At 42.3% G+C, this 15,002-nt stretch overlaps 1 protein-coding gene across 1 annotated transcript in view; it reads left to right on the forward strand.

The window, feature by feature from the left end:
* The first annotated feature begins 12,208 nt into the window (after nt 1–12,208).
* ST6GAL2 (ST6 beta-galactoside alpha-2,6-sialyltransferase 2) overlaps nt 12,209–15,002 on the forward strand; it is a 262,980-nt gene continuing 260,186 nt past the window's right edge. The window contains exon 1 of the mRNA XM_085622618.1: nt 12,209–12,516. The gene's annotated coding sequence lies outside the window, so the exon portion shown is untranslated. The remainder of the gene's footprint in view (nt 12,517–15,002) is intronic.

The following is a 15,002-nucleotide window of genomic DNA, read 5'->3' on the forward strand; positions in this document are numbered from 1 at the left end:
TACCGCGAACGGGCGGGAAAAAAACGTCCGCATCTTCGCGATATATCCACGTGTTTGCGGAGATTTTTAACATTTTCGCGATAATTTGCAAAAGTCACTTTCGCAAATTCCGCCCACCCCTACTTGTGAGGCCCATGTGACTCGACAATGAGGACTAGGAATCACTGAATATGATTATAGGGTTTTATTTGTCTTACCAATCAATCCAGTAAATATGAAAGCCATATGCAAATTCAATAAGAACATTAGTACAAAAGGCAAAGTAAAATATATCAGTTGGTTGAGGTGCAATAGAATGAGATACAGAATTGTGATAGCCAAAAATATACAAATACAAACAAAACTGAACAGGTGTTCCATATAGAAACTTCCCTTCTCTAACATGGGTAAAATATAGGATCATCTACCAAGGGTCTCTAAATCGGGAGCATAGAAGCAGAAGGTGTCAGTATGATCAGACTTCAGCAGAAGTCTAACTGAAAAGGAAATAAGTGTTCAGCATAAAGCTTAAAACTTTCGAGATTAGGACAAGCAGAGAGGTCTGCACCTCTCTAAGTCTAAATACATAATTACGATCTTGCATATCAATATTACATAAATCACAGATTTTTTTCTTAACCGGTAGGTTCCATCAATTGCCCTTTAAACACTTTAGAAGTAACATACATATTCATTCTTAATAGTATGAAAAAAATACCATGGTGGAGATTCTAGATTAAATGCATTTGAGAACTTTTAAAAGTGCATGAAGCTACAATTGGTGCATGTTTTTCCTTCTTTTTTAAGGACAAATCAATGTTTATCCTCAGCTAAGATTGCCTGATAGCTATTTTAGAAGACACTTTTAAGCTGCAACATAGACAAACCAGTGAAAATATCTTTCTGTACCTCAAACTGCTTCAGTGCAAAATTTAAATTGATATAAAACACTTAGTTTTACTGCTTCAAATGAAACACTTCTAAATACATTAAGTTCCTTAATGAATTCTCAACCCAATTGAGTAGGCGATGACCCATTCGTAGCACTGCAGATAGGTTCAGCACCAGGGGTTGCTCCCCCGTTAAGGCGGAGGAGCGTACCCCACTAAAAAATTGTCCCCAAAGACAATATTACCATTTTATTTTTCAAAACCTCGTCCGGAGCTGAGAGTCACAATGGGTGTGGGGCTTTCTGCTGCTGCAAGTCAGGCCGCAGCAGAAAGCAGTGATAGGCAAAGCACTTAGGTTTAAAGTGCATATGTGTTTTTGGTTGGCCGTCTTGCTACAGCCAGCCAGACATGCACAGTTTAAACCTCTCTAACCCAGCTGTCTTAAGACAGCTGGGTTAGTGACAGCATAAGGCTCCAGTGCCCTCGGGAGCGGGAAGAGAGGCCACTCCCTCCAATCCTGGTGCTGTTCTCATACAGCATGAGAGCAGCACCAGGATTTGTTACTGCAGTTTCCTGGAGCCTGCCTGTCTGCCCCGAGAGAAGACCTGAGTGAGGAGGAGGACGTTGACCCAGGAAAAAGGTATAGTAGCATCAATTTTTTTCTGAAGTATAAAGTAAAGTCAGGGGAGCTTTTAAGCCAAAAAAAGAATAACAAATGGACTAAATGCCTATGATCTAAGACATTATAAAATGGCCTTAGATTGGGTTATTGCCTTGCTAGAAACATGTTCAATATGTTCCTTTTCATTTAAGCTGCCTGAAAAGATTTTCTTCCAGAATCTATTGTCCTTAAAAATCAGCACCTTACTTTTTGATATATTAATTTTAAAAAAATGGAAATCAGTGAACTGTTGGAGACACAGTAGACAAACATGTAGATCCATGGGGTTAGATCGAATTAACAATATCATATGCATATCATAAACAAGACAGTGCTCTGCCCCCTATTCTCTGCAGACCCCCTTCAAGTCCATCAAAGGCTGGCCAAATCTTAAATGTATAGAGAAAACAATAAAGGGGCTAGCAGACAGCCATGTTTAAGACCATTATTGGTGGCAATTCCAGAGCAGAGACCCTGGCCCCACCCAAAAGAGGGTGAGAACAAATGGAAGAGTGTAGGGCAATAATGAATTGCAAAAGGATCACAGGGATACCTAACTGGAACAGTTTCCTTTAGGCATTTGCCTATCAACACTGTCAAAAGCCGTGGAGAGGTCTATGAAGGCAGCATACAAAGGTTGTCCACGAATGGTGACTAATTTTTCCAGAATCAATGGTAACATAGCAATATTATATAGTGTACAACAGTTTTCGCTAATGCCTGATGTTCAAATGGGATTATCTATTCCTCAGCCATGCAAAACTTGAGAAGTTCCAGAATACTTTTAGCAAATTACTTACAGAATAGAGCAATTTGCATATAATTATTGGGAAACTTATGAGGACCCTTTTTATGTAGAGGATCAATGATACTCCTGGTCTAAGATTTTGGAATGACACCTTTAAGGTAGCAGTGATTTTACCAAAGGGCTGCTTCCCTCTCTATTACTGATACTGGGATCTCATCCAGACTCATTGAGCCCTGTGATCTTGCATCCATTATAAAGCTTTTGATTTGTTGTGTTGTGTCCAGGAGCATCTGTGGAATTAAAAGCTATTGGGGAATACTAAGAGGGTCAAAAAGAAGCCAAAACAGCGGACTTTGAAGCATAAAGCTCAGTAGTATATTTAACCAAATCCTCATCATTAATTGTAATTGGCCCAGATTTTATTCTACTCCCGCAACAATCTGCATAAATCCTCCAATATTACCTAGTAACTTTTGAAATAACAGCCTCTCTTAAATCAATCTACTTAAGTTTTTTAAAGGTAGCTTTCAATTTTCTTCTCCTTTTTAGTTGGCTAATTTATTTTCCCCTTTTTATGGAATATGAATAAAAGTTGCCTTCAACTTAACCTAATTAATTATTTCACTATTTAGGGTACCAACGTTTTGGATACATTTCTTCAGAGGGAAGATCTTACATGGCAGGCTACATTTATCCAAAAATAGTTTCATAGATGAGTCATAATTTTGGAGAGTTTCATGGTACAATGCTTACCTACCCGGGGTAACTCTTAACATTTCTATCAGCTTAGCAATTTTATTTGACTTCCAATTAGTTTTTCCATTAACCTTGTTTGCTTCACTATATCTCAGTTCAAATTCCATGATCTTCATCCTACTAAGGGTAATCAATACATAATAAAAGTATGTAATGGTCACATAAATAATTATTTATTACATTCATGTCAGAGAGTTAACCGAAATTGGGATATGAGATAATCAAATAATCTGTAAGCGACAGGAATAATTTGGAGATGTGAGTTTGTGCTGCAGGATATGATCATTGAGTCTCCCAATCACAATCAAACATCAATATTTCATCAAAAGATCTAAATGGGTAAATCCCCTTTTTTCAATTTTTGTATGAGGTGGAAGAATTGCTAAAGGGATATTTAATGCATCTTCCTTATATGTGTCTGAGAAAACTCTTACCGCATGGTTAGGCACTTTTGTGTTTAAGTCCCCCACCAAGGCTACATGTTGGCAATCCTCTTACTCAATAATCTGAGATATAGATGCAAACAATGATTTAATCAGAGGAGAATACAATGCATCTGGCAGAATATATGCATCCACCAAAAGAAACACTTTATCTGGCTTCTGACTTTTACTTCTGGTAATCTTTACGCCCTGTACTGAATTAGACGAGTGAGCAAAATATCTTTAAGACCATATTTGATTCATGCTCAATAAAATCGCTATTCCCACACTTGCATTCCACCTCCTAGAGGATCTAGCGGGCAGTTAAGAACCCTGCCCTATATCCCTGGGATGCGCCTGCCATACTGGCAGGTGCATCATAATTTCAGTGGAGGGACCGCCGCATGCCTGGCGGGTGGTCCCAACCACCACAACGATGGCGGGCAGACTCAGGTCCGCCCACCATCGTAATGAGCCCCATAGTAATTATGAAACAGGAAGTCCGAAGCTAGCCATTTTTCCTGGATACATATAATATCAGCTTTTAAGCTGGTTAAGGAATCCATTTCTCTAAAATCTTAAAAACACCCATCCATTATTCAGGAGATGACTCTTAAACCATAGCTAACTATATTGGGAAAACCTAATCCCCTGAGGTCGATTGTAATTAAGTGCACCTGCTAGCCAGTTCCCATTTCCAACTTCATCCTCTACATCACTGGGCAACAACCTCGCTTTGTTGTCTTAATTTAAAATCAACACCCGTCTTCCCATCACTGCACTGATGCTACTGTGCTTTTGTCCTTTTCCATCATTTCATCTTTGCGAAAAACTGGAGCCAGACCATTATCTAGACGTTCATCAGCCTTAGGGAGTTGTGCCCCCAGCCTATTTTTTTATTTCCCCGTAAAATAAGGTATAACACCAATATCACGACTGAGAAAGTACTTACAATTTTGCACAATCAAGTTCACTACTACCTTAGATTTAAAAATAACTATTAATTTGTTGCCTGATGGAAGATACAGTATTTGAAATGTTTGCATATCACTACCAAGAGCAGTCTTCAGTGCATGAATGTCAGAGAAACATTTCAAAAGATACTGTCTATTTAGCAGTGTTGCCTGTTCCTTAAAGAGCAGAATAAAATATAGGATATTCAATACATTTGAGGCATTTGAGACATTTTGATCTGGTAAACTTTTTAACCGTTCTGCTGATTTACATTTATTGGAAAAAAAGAAACAAATCTTAGCATTGAGATTGAGAGAGCCACTGGTGGATGCAAGATTTACTCTATGTACTGGCAGAAAAGAAGCCAAGTTCATACTAGGTGCCAACTGGATCTGAGATGAGAGTCAACCAGACGTTTAAGAACTACATTACATGAAGCTAAAGATTGCTGAAGGAAGCCCCTTTCTTTCAATTCCTCTGGAAAGGCACATGCATCCTGAATTTGGGCAAATCGTAATTAATTACTACACCTTTATTTTTGTCCTTCATTTTTGTTTTAGTTTTCTGTTTTTCCCCCAGGTTTTTCATTGTGCCTTTCACAGTGGTTACTGAAGAATCTTTGGAAGTCTCCTTCTCTTAAACATGAGATACACTGCACCATTGGGTTCTGGATCTTTCATGCAGGAACTAGGTTGGTTGACTCTACTGATTGTACTTCAAATAATTTCTTTAGAGCATAAATCTGAGACAATTCAATGTTATTCCTCCAATTACTTTTTTCCTTCCTTTTTGTACAAATTGATCGGCCTGCTTGTATCCAAAAGTCTATAAAGAAGGACTGCGGAAATATAGATTGATTCAGCTGAGGCATAGTAGAGTGCTGTTTGTATCAGGCTTCTATTGACTTGGGGATAAAGAACAGCTCCTAATTGAGACCTCACCTACCTCTGGAACCAGGTTTTGGAGGATCACAGAGAGAGCGTCTAAAATATTATCAGAATTTTTACTGATTTATCCATTGTAGTTAAAAAAAGAAGATACATTTCTCCCTATATATTCTGAATATTGCACTAAATTACTCAGTAGATTACAAGAGGCATGCCAATTGAAGCCGGGGTTACTGATAGCTCAGTGGACAAGGAGGATTTCATGCTAGGAGTACTGCTAAACAATTCCATCATAGTTTTTTTGAGGAATTAATGGGGTAAAACCGTGGCAGCAAATGTTTTTATCATATACAAACTTTCTATAGGTTTCAGCGTCAAGATTTGGCAATGTAAAATCTGCTGTTTTAGCACAATGAAGGGCATCCATCTAAAAGTACAAGTAAAGTATTTGTTGGATGGATTTGTTTCAGTCCAGGAAAGTGTCAGTGTAAGAACACAAATGTCATATAGAACAAACTCACAATAGGAGCTTTCATCGATTTGAAGCTCATCAGCTCAGAGCTCTCAAGGTGCCAAATCCAATAGTCCGAATGGCGGGGGATAAGAGGAGTCAAACCGTTCGTTTGTTTGTTCGTTCGTTCGTTCGTTTGTTCAAATAACTTTATTCGATTCAGTCGAATCATAAAAGTTTGCAAACATACATTAAATAGTAAAAAGGAATATTCATTAAAAAAACTTTATGCAGAGATTACTCATACAGTACACATATTGTCCTTCCTAAATCATATTACCCCAGCACAGATTCTATCGAATTTAAAAGCCTCCTATCATTCTACAACACATTTATACAAGATATTAAAAAAGAACCCTAAAATCACTTAAAACTTTAATTCATTTTAAAGTTCATAGTGTTTCCTGATTGAAAAAGCAATTCTAATAAAGTTAAGCACAGCGCTGCAAATAGCAGCAGTAGATAGTGACCGCAAGTAATTAAAACCCTCCTGGTAAGAACAGGGACGGATTTCCTTCAAAACGGGCTTGATGAAACATGCCCTTGGGTCTTTATAAAGTGTGCAAAACAGCATAAAGTGCATTGTGCTCTGATGGACTAAGTTATTACAGGGACAGGGGGTTAGTCTCTCACACCAACCTGCCTGTTTGGGAAAAGCCACAAGAAAGTGCAATGTGCAAAGACGTAATTTGGCCATAAGGAAACGCGATTGAACATGTATAGTAAAAGACAAATAAAAATGCTGATGGCCAAGAAACGCAAGATCTGGTGTTCCACAATCCTGATTAGACATACTTAATTCAGTGCGATATGCATTTTTTATAACTAGTCTCACGATGGATTGGATACTATTGGGATTATTGTGGTATTTTTCTAAGACTATTTTATAAAAAGTATCTTTGAGATAACGAAGCCAGGGGAGTGACATTGCGTTATCAAGATTCAAACAATCTCTGAGGATATTCCTTGAAAATAATAGGTCCTCTGAAGTCCAGATTTTTCCCCATAAAATCAATGGGGAAATATTTATTCTATAATTTACATAATCCAGGCCCACTTCAGAGTGACAGAAAAGTGTTGAAGAACTGCTAGGAATCATCAATAATCTTTTTTTAAATGTGTTCTCTAAGAATTGAATCTGGGAACTTTTATGGTATACCCATACTCCTGCCCCAAAGGTAACTAACTACTAACAGACATTTTGATTAGTATAAAGTAATCATTTCTGTTATCGGCTTATGTCCAAGCTTGCAAGCAAAACGAAACAGCTCCTCTATTATTCTGCTAGTTTGTTGAACCCTAGCCACAATTAAATGGTCCCAATTCAATTTATTATTAAACACATTCCCCAGATAGGTCAAATTTGGCACCTTCTCAATGTTTTTTTCCATCACTATAAATGTTCTTGTTTTAGTTTGAGTGAGTCCGCATACCATAATAAATGATTTGCTAAAATCTACTTTTAGGTCCAATGCCATCATAAATTCAGTAAAAGCATTCAAACATTTTTGAAGGCTATTGGCCGTTAAAGTAATCAAAACTGTATCATCAGCGTATGACAACAATGGAACACGTCTGCCTCCTATACTTGGGAAGTCCAGTTGATGTTCTAACAGAAATGATTCCAATCCATTTATGTATACTAGGAATAAAAAAGCGGCCAAAATGCAACCCTGATGTACCCCCTCAGTAGAAGCGATGGGCCTAGTCTTCTCTCCTCCAGGACCAAAACGAATAGCTACAGTGGTAGATGCATGTAGCCTGCGCAGCAGGGTAATGAGGGGTTCTTCGAAACCCATATTTTCCATCAGTGTCAACAACTTCCCCCGGCTCACTGTATCGAAAGCCTCAGACAAGTCCATGAAGGCCAAGTGGATTGATCCCCCCTGGCCCTCATGTACTTGCCCATAATCATGGACCGATTGAGGCACTGTTCATTTGTTCCCATCCCCCTCCTGAAGCCATATTGAGTATTCGATACAAGTCTAGAGGCATTGGCCCATGACTCCAGACGTGCAAGGATTACCCTCCCCATAACCTTGCACATGGCGTCAATTAAAGAAATCGGCCTATAGCATGTGGGGTCATTCCTGTTACCTTTTTAAAGATCGGTACCACTACTGCTTTTTTCCATGATAATTGAATACGACCCACTATCACTGCTTTAAAAACATTGAGCATCAGGGGGACCCAAAGTTGAGGATTACTTTTAAATAAGTCCAGGGGCACCCCATCTGGTCCTGGGGCTTTCTAGGAAATACCCTTTGCTAAGGCGTCCTCAACCTCACTTAAAGAGCGGGATGAACTAAGTTGGTATGCAGTTTGTGAGTTGATGACTATCTCATCCCTTTGCTCTTGTGATGAGACACCCTTTGGGTTGAACATACTCAGAAAATGAGACTCCTAGGCTTCCCCCGTTATAGTCGAGTCCATACTCCTTGTGTCATTAGAAAAAAGAGGAGTCAAACCATAAACCTCAAGTGTCCGGCAGTCCCTACAAGACTTCTCTCCCACTTAGGCAGACGTGCTTGTCAGGGTGAGGTAGCCACACCAGATTCACATGCTGTCACCTGGATCTCTTACTCCTCGTGTGCTCCTCCACTCCATGAACACCCAGAAGCAGTCATGCTCAGGTTTAATCCCAGATATGATAGCTCGCTATGGACCACAGCGTGCAGCAGTCCCACCCGTCATGCAATCAGCACAGGGTGCAGTGGTAGCTGTACAACTGCACGCCTCCCAATGGCGCTTCTCCCACTAGCTCACACTGCTATCAGCATGACCTGGCCTGGGCTAGTGTGGGAACGATGGGACACAGGGAGAGGGGCTCTGCACACCATCAATGCCCTCTAATGGGTCTACAGTCTATGCCAGCAGGGTCAAAGGACCAGTACCTGACTCCCCAGCCCTGATCTACACTATCCGTCGAGCCCAGGAGTCCAGGGGAACCAAGGTCAGTAACAATAGGGATATAGTTGCCAATGGCAAGAACAGCATCCTCCTCCCAGCCACATCCCATGGTGTCTCCACATCAGGACCACAGCATCAGAGCGTCACCAAAAATAACACTGTGGTTTCACTAACAGTGTGTGGCAGTTTACACTAGGGTTTTCCGTTTTATTAGATAACCCGTCAAATACTTGTTTTTTTACTTTCAGCTTTGAGAAAGCCCCTGGCCCTCAAGCCACTCCAGGGGGAAAACACGTGTTGGCTGTATTTAGTATATTACTAAGACTGGTTTGACCCATTGCCAAGGAGAAATACAAAAAAATCTGCCTCTGGGATACTATAAGATTGTATTTGATTGATTCACTGATGAGAATTGCGGCATTTTTCATTATTTCCAAGGAAATATACAACATACGTTTGAGTGATGCTGAAATTATAAAAATAACCATAAAAATAAACAAGTAAAACAAAAGCAAAAACGACCAGTCCTGTGATGGATGGTATTAGCTGTATTGAAGATTCTTTCATCATTGTTTTGAGAAGCATTTTGCTTTCATGTGAATAGATTAATATGTGAAATGAATTGCAGGAGATGGAAATGACATATCTGTAATACATGAAAGTTGAAATGCTATAACGGTACAATTACAGACTGTGTCTATAGGGGCCTTAAATAAAAATATAATAATTTTGGTAAACACACAATCGCCAAAGTAGAGTTCCTATGAATTGAGAGAAGGAGTCGGCTTAACCTCCATAGGAGGGTTCTATGTTTCCCCATGACAAATCACTGAACATTAATATTGAAAGTAATAAAGAGCAGGCTACAGGAAGTTGGCCCTAAACGATATATATATCACATGTTCCCACTGAAACCTTGAAACACTGAAGTGTGCCACCATAAACAATTGTTTTATGTGAGTCCTGTACTTTGGCATTTATATATTTTCTGCTTTGGATAATACTTATGGGCGTTGTGGCAAGCATGGAAAAATCTAAATATTTCAAGGGAGACCATACAGAGCTAGCCCTGAGGCATACTGTTTTGTTTAGCAAATACACTTAGAAAACTCTGCTGTTTTAAATCCACCTTTCATTCCCAAATTTTTACAAATATATTGATGGGGCAACATCACACAAGCAAAGGTTATATTGCTCACTATTCTTGACTGCTATAAGAAAAATGCTGAATGTAAACTCCTTTATGAGAACATGTTTTAGTCAACCAGGTAAAACAAAGATAAGGTTAATGGAGAGCAATCAAATTACATACCTTACATACTGGAACGCCTCTTTAAAACTTTTACTAAGTATGTTGGCCAACAGTGCTGGTGTGAAGAAAGGGTCTGGTCAGGCAGCTACTGAGGAAGCAAGAATCTCCTCTACCTGTAGCAATGATTAACCACATGTCTAGACGAGGAATAATTAAGTGGCGGCCAAATGACTTTAAAAGCGAACATCACCAACTAAGGCAAGAATCTAGAGATGAGCAACCAAAGCCAGAGGCTGGTTCTAGCTTTATGTATGGCACTTGGTTAGCTCTCGTCCCATGTGACGCGGTGAGATAAAATAGAGTTGCGGCGAGCATCCGGTGCACTAAAATTTCCACTCTGTAGAACAGTTTTAAAAGACAAAACCAGCGAAAAGGGCAAGTTGAGCAAATTGCTTCTATAAAGATGTTTTTTTGCTGTGTGTCTATCAACAGTCGTGCTGCTATTTGCAGATTTCTCACTGAAAATCGGGAAGTGAAAGCAAACTTTAGAGGATGAGAAAGCCCTCTATTTTGCTAACCGTTCTGATAGTTGTGACTGAGATGCTGACCCTCTCCCTATTTGCTATTTATTAGGTCAGAAGAAAGCAGTGGTGTTAACACGAAAATAGTCTCCTGCCTTCCTTTACTACCAACTTTGTATCTTTTTTAAAGAAAGACATTTGACATGTTATACATATGTTGTACCAGATTGAATTAGCATGTGATACTTTTACTCATGTGGCATAGTGTCCTTTGGTGGCAAAACAGAGAGAGAAGATATTTTTCTAGTGATGAATTGCACAAGTTACCAGGAAACCTATGTTCAAATTCCAGGTTCCCTACCTACCAAATTGTGTGATCCTATGCAAATCACTTTACTTCATTGTGCATCTTTTCAACTAAGGGGCCGATTACGATGTCGTCCGGAAAGAAGTCCTATCAAATCAGCTTCGGAATGCTTTCGGAATGACTTGGGTTCAGGGAGTCCAACCGACCAATTATGGTGTGTCCGAACACCATTCGGTCTGACTCCCATTAACTTCACCTGTGTTCCGAACGAGAACACACACTCTTATTGAAAAAAGGTGTTGTTGGGGAAAACCTTGCACCCTGTGGCAGGCACCCCATGGTGTCTGCCAAACTGTGCATGCATGGAAAGGGGGGACCCATGGGTACCCCCACACTGAACTGATTCGGAGGGCCCCGGATGAAGGGGGGGCCTGCTAAGGGCCCCCAAAGACAGATTTCGACAACCGTTTAGTGTCGGGCAGACCGAATCAGAACGGCTGTCCGAATCGGTCATCATATTCGCTCATTCGCAAACCGAGTCTATGGAGCTGTACGACTCGGCTCTGAAAGGATTGTGCTGACCGAATGCCTTTTGGAACCGATTCGGACTGCCCGAACGGTTTCAGGACATCATAATCAGTCGTCCGGAAATGTGTCCGAGTCGCTCGGAAGCAAAGCTTCCGAATCGGATATGACAGAGCCTTTCCAAACGACATTGTAATCAACCCCTAAGTGTTAGATCTGAGAGCGCCTTGAAGGACTACAGTTCTATGTGTGCGCTACTGCTACATAAAAGTCTGGCTGGTGTAGAGTTTACTAGACAATAATGTTGCTCTACTTGCAACAACAATACTGGCAACATACAGTACACATGACAAGCAGACTTCAATTGGTTCCCTCGGGGCAGTGACGTTTGAGCATGGAGAAGTTCATGTTTAAAAATAATAATGTTAACAATTTTGAAAACACTAATTTAATGTAATGTACTAAAGAGAAAAACAAGCATACATAATCATGAATGGGAAAGTGTCTATATCACATAATTTTAAATGACTGCTGTGCCCTTTACATGTCATGTTCTTTGTGACTCGGCTCTTTTACTGCTGAACCCTGCCAAACCCCTGGATCCGTTCCCTCTGTGAATTTGATGGATCGCCCACGTCTACAAAATTCCATGCACTGGCATGGCGGTTAACTGACAAAAATGCTGAAAGAAGATGTACAATTATTTCGTGCAACACTAACAAAACAGTTCTCTTCCAAACAAGAGTGGCTGTACATCGCTAAATGTGGCCGTAGTCTATCATGTGGGGTTCTTGTTCCCATCCTGGCCCGGCTTGTCCGCCCCCTCCCGCGTGTGACTGGATTCACCGGAGCATCCGCTGATCCACAGAACAATGAGCTGGGGTAGACCGCGCGCGTGCTGTGCGCGTGCATCCCGCGTGCCCTCCGTTTACGAGGGACCCGGGGAGAGGGGGCGCGCGCTCTAAGCTGCCCGCGCGCGCCACCCCCGTGCTCGTGCCCTAGCCGGGCGAAGGCAGTGGCAGAGCAGAGGCTCCGGAGCCCAGGCAGCATGCCCGTCTCGCGGCGGCGGCGGCAGCACCGCGCAGCGCTCTGCTCCATGGTCAGCGCACAGCCACCGCAGCAGCCCTGCTGCAGCCCCCGGGCTCCCTCTACATGCTGAGCTTCGTGGGAGCCCCCACACCGACGCCAGCCAGGTAACTGCCGCACTCTGCACCCGGGGTCTGCATGTGCACATGGCAGAGCACGGACAGGGCACAGGGGCTTGCACTCTCAAAGACCATGCATGTGCTTAGGGGATAAGTCTTGCTTGTGGTGTCTCTGAGTGTCTCGTTTTAGAGGTAAAAGGGGCTTGCTGCTGTGAGCGCCCTCTGCTCTGTTAGAGCCGCCGTCTGAGTGTTAGAGCCCCGCGCGGGGGTCAGCGAACTGGCAGCAGAGCAGCGTATGCTTTCTAGCAACCAACCCGCCGCCCTGCTGCGCTGAGCGGTGCAGGCTCATCCCACACACAGAGGTCAGCATCCGCCGCACCTAATCTGAGTGCTCTCTCACACTGAGCTGGTTCGTTTCCTAGACATCTAGGATCGGGGTATCACACACAATTGGCATTCCTGCTACAACAAACAGGAGTCACACCATCGTGTGCGCACTCATTACTGAACAGAATATGTCCCAAATATGTGTTTGGTTTTCCATACAAAGGCAAGCACGTTTCATTTACTGTACCCTCGTGCACACGCTGCTGCGCCTTCCATGCACATTGCACTTTGCTATAGTGCACACTGCTGAGCAATGCATGCTTCTTTGAACGCCTTGGTGAAGCATGCATTCTTTCTATAAAACCACGAGTGTGTCCGCACGGCTGGGCATTGCATGCTTCCTTAGACAATGATTCACGGGCACCCACGACGGAGTCTTGTATACTTCTCCATACTGTAGTTGGGCAAGCACTGCTAAGTCAAACATGCCTCGAAGACTGGGGGTAGTTATAAACACTGCTGAACCAGCCATGCGTCATCTTCATTTCAGTTGTGCCCACACTGGAGCCTCGACTACCTTCAGTCAGGTACAATTGCACGCGCGCGCACACCCTCTGGTGTGCATTTTCTGCCCCATATAGCAGTTAGTTCTGCATATTTCTGAACTAGGCATGCTTGTGATACTGTGCAGATGTGCACACTGCTGAGCGATATGTTTTTCCTATAAGGATCAATTGTGTACAAACATTTACACTAAATGCTTCCTACAACTGTACAACACCCTCTCTCACACCCATTGCATGCGTGGTTTAACGTGCAGTTGCGCTCAGTGTCAAGCCTTAATTGCTTGCTGTAAAAGTAATTTGTGCATACTGTTGAGCCATGCTTTCTTTTTGCAAAGTACAATTGTACACACACTTTTGTGCCATACATGCTTTTATATAAACTGCTGTGCTTTCCTAGTATTGCCCTTGCATGCTTCCTATGTTGTGCAGTTGTGCCCATTGTTTAGTCCTATATGTTTTGTTGTACAGTGCAGTTGTGCACATTACAACACCCTATCATTGTGCACACTGTTGCACTCTGCTTCTGTCAACAGTTGTGCAAGTACGCTCTCTCTTCCGCTCACACTCACTCACACACGTTCCCACAGCGTGTCTGGTCCCGATACCATGCAGTTTGCATCCTATACACTGTACAGCTGTGCGCACACAGATGATTGGTGCATGGCTTTTACACAGCATAATTGTGAGCACCGGCGCGCATAGTTCACCCCCCCTATCTTCCTGTCTACAGCATAATTGTGTCTCAAGGATACTGCTGGCTGTATGCATCTTAACAGTGTAATAGTGCACACGACTGACCATACATCCTTCATATATATTTGTGCACGCTGATTGCTGAGTCGTGCATGCATGTCTCTTGAGGGTTTTTGCAGACAGACTGCAGAGCCATGCATGCCTCAGTGCATGTAACCTACTGTACCTTGCATGCCATTTATTCAAGGTTTTCACACAACACGCGCAATCCGGGCCAGGGAAGGCGTCGGCGCGTGCACTGATTTGACAAAGACATGTATCCACTCACAGCGGTGTCTGCTATCGCCTCTGGAGCTTGGAAGTTGATTGCGTTGCTTTTGTTGCAGTTTGTCCAAGAGTGTTGCTCACACTGGGGCATGAGACAGACCATTGTTTGCTGCGTGCTCTTGGAAGCCAGCAGTGGCTGTGAGAAGCAGATCATCGCTTAGCGCTTTGATTCTTCTCGCGACACCTAGCGTATGCAATAATAATTGTACACAACAACAATAACAACAGAAATGTTTTTAATAACCGTAACAAAAAACACAAACCATAACTAAAAACACAAAGAGAGATCGGTTTACATGTCCTCACATTCCGAAACCAGGCGGATTCGAAGCGCTTACTACAGCTAATAAGACTGACATTTGTATCACTGCCCCCATTTCTGGTCCCCTCATCTTTTTCTTCTTGCCCTTCGAATGCTTGTTTCCGTCTGGCGTACACTTCCTCGTGCAACCCCTTCACTCTTCCCTTTTCCTGCTCGCCTTGCCATTTCTCTCACGTTGTGTTATCTCTCCTTCTCCAGGCGCCCTTTCTCTTCCTTCCTTTTCACCTCTCCTTCCTGACCCTTTCCTTATCCGTTTGCCCGTCTCCCCCCACCCCCCCACCCTCTCGTATCTATGCTGC

Source organism: Triturus cristatus, chromosome 8 (assembly GCF_964204655.1).
Source record: "Triturus cristatus chromosome 8, aTriCri1.1, whole genome shotgun sequence".
In the NCBI taxonomy this organism is placed as follows: Eukaryota; Metazoa; Chordata; class Amphibia; order Caudata; family Salamandridae; genus Triturus; species Triturus cristatus.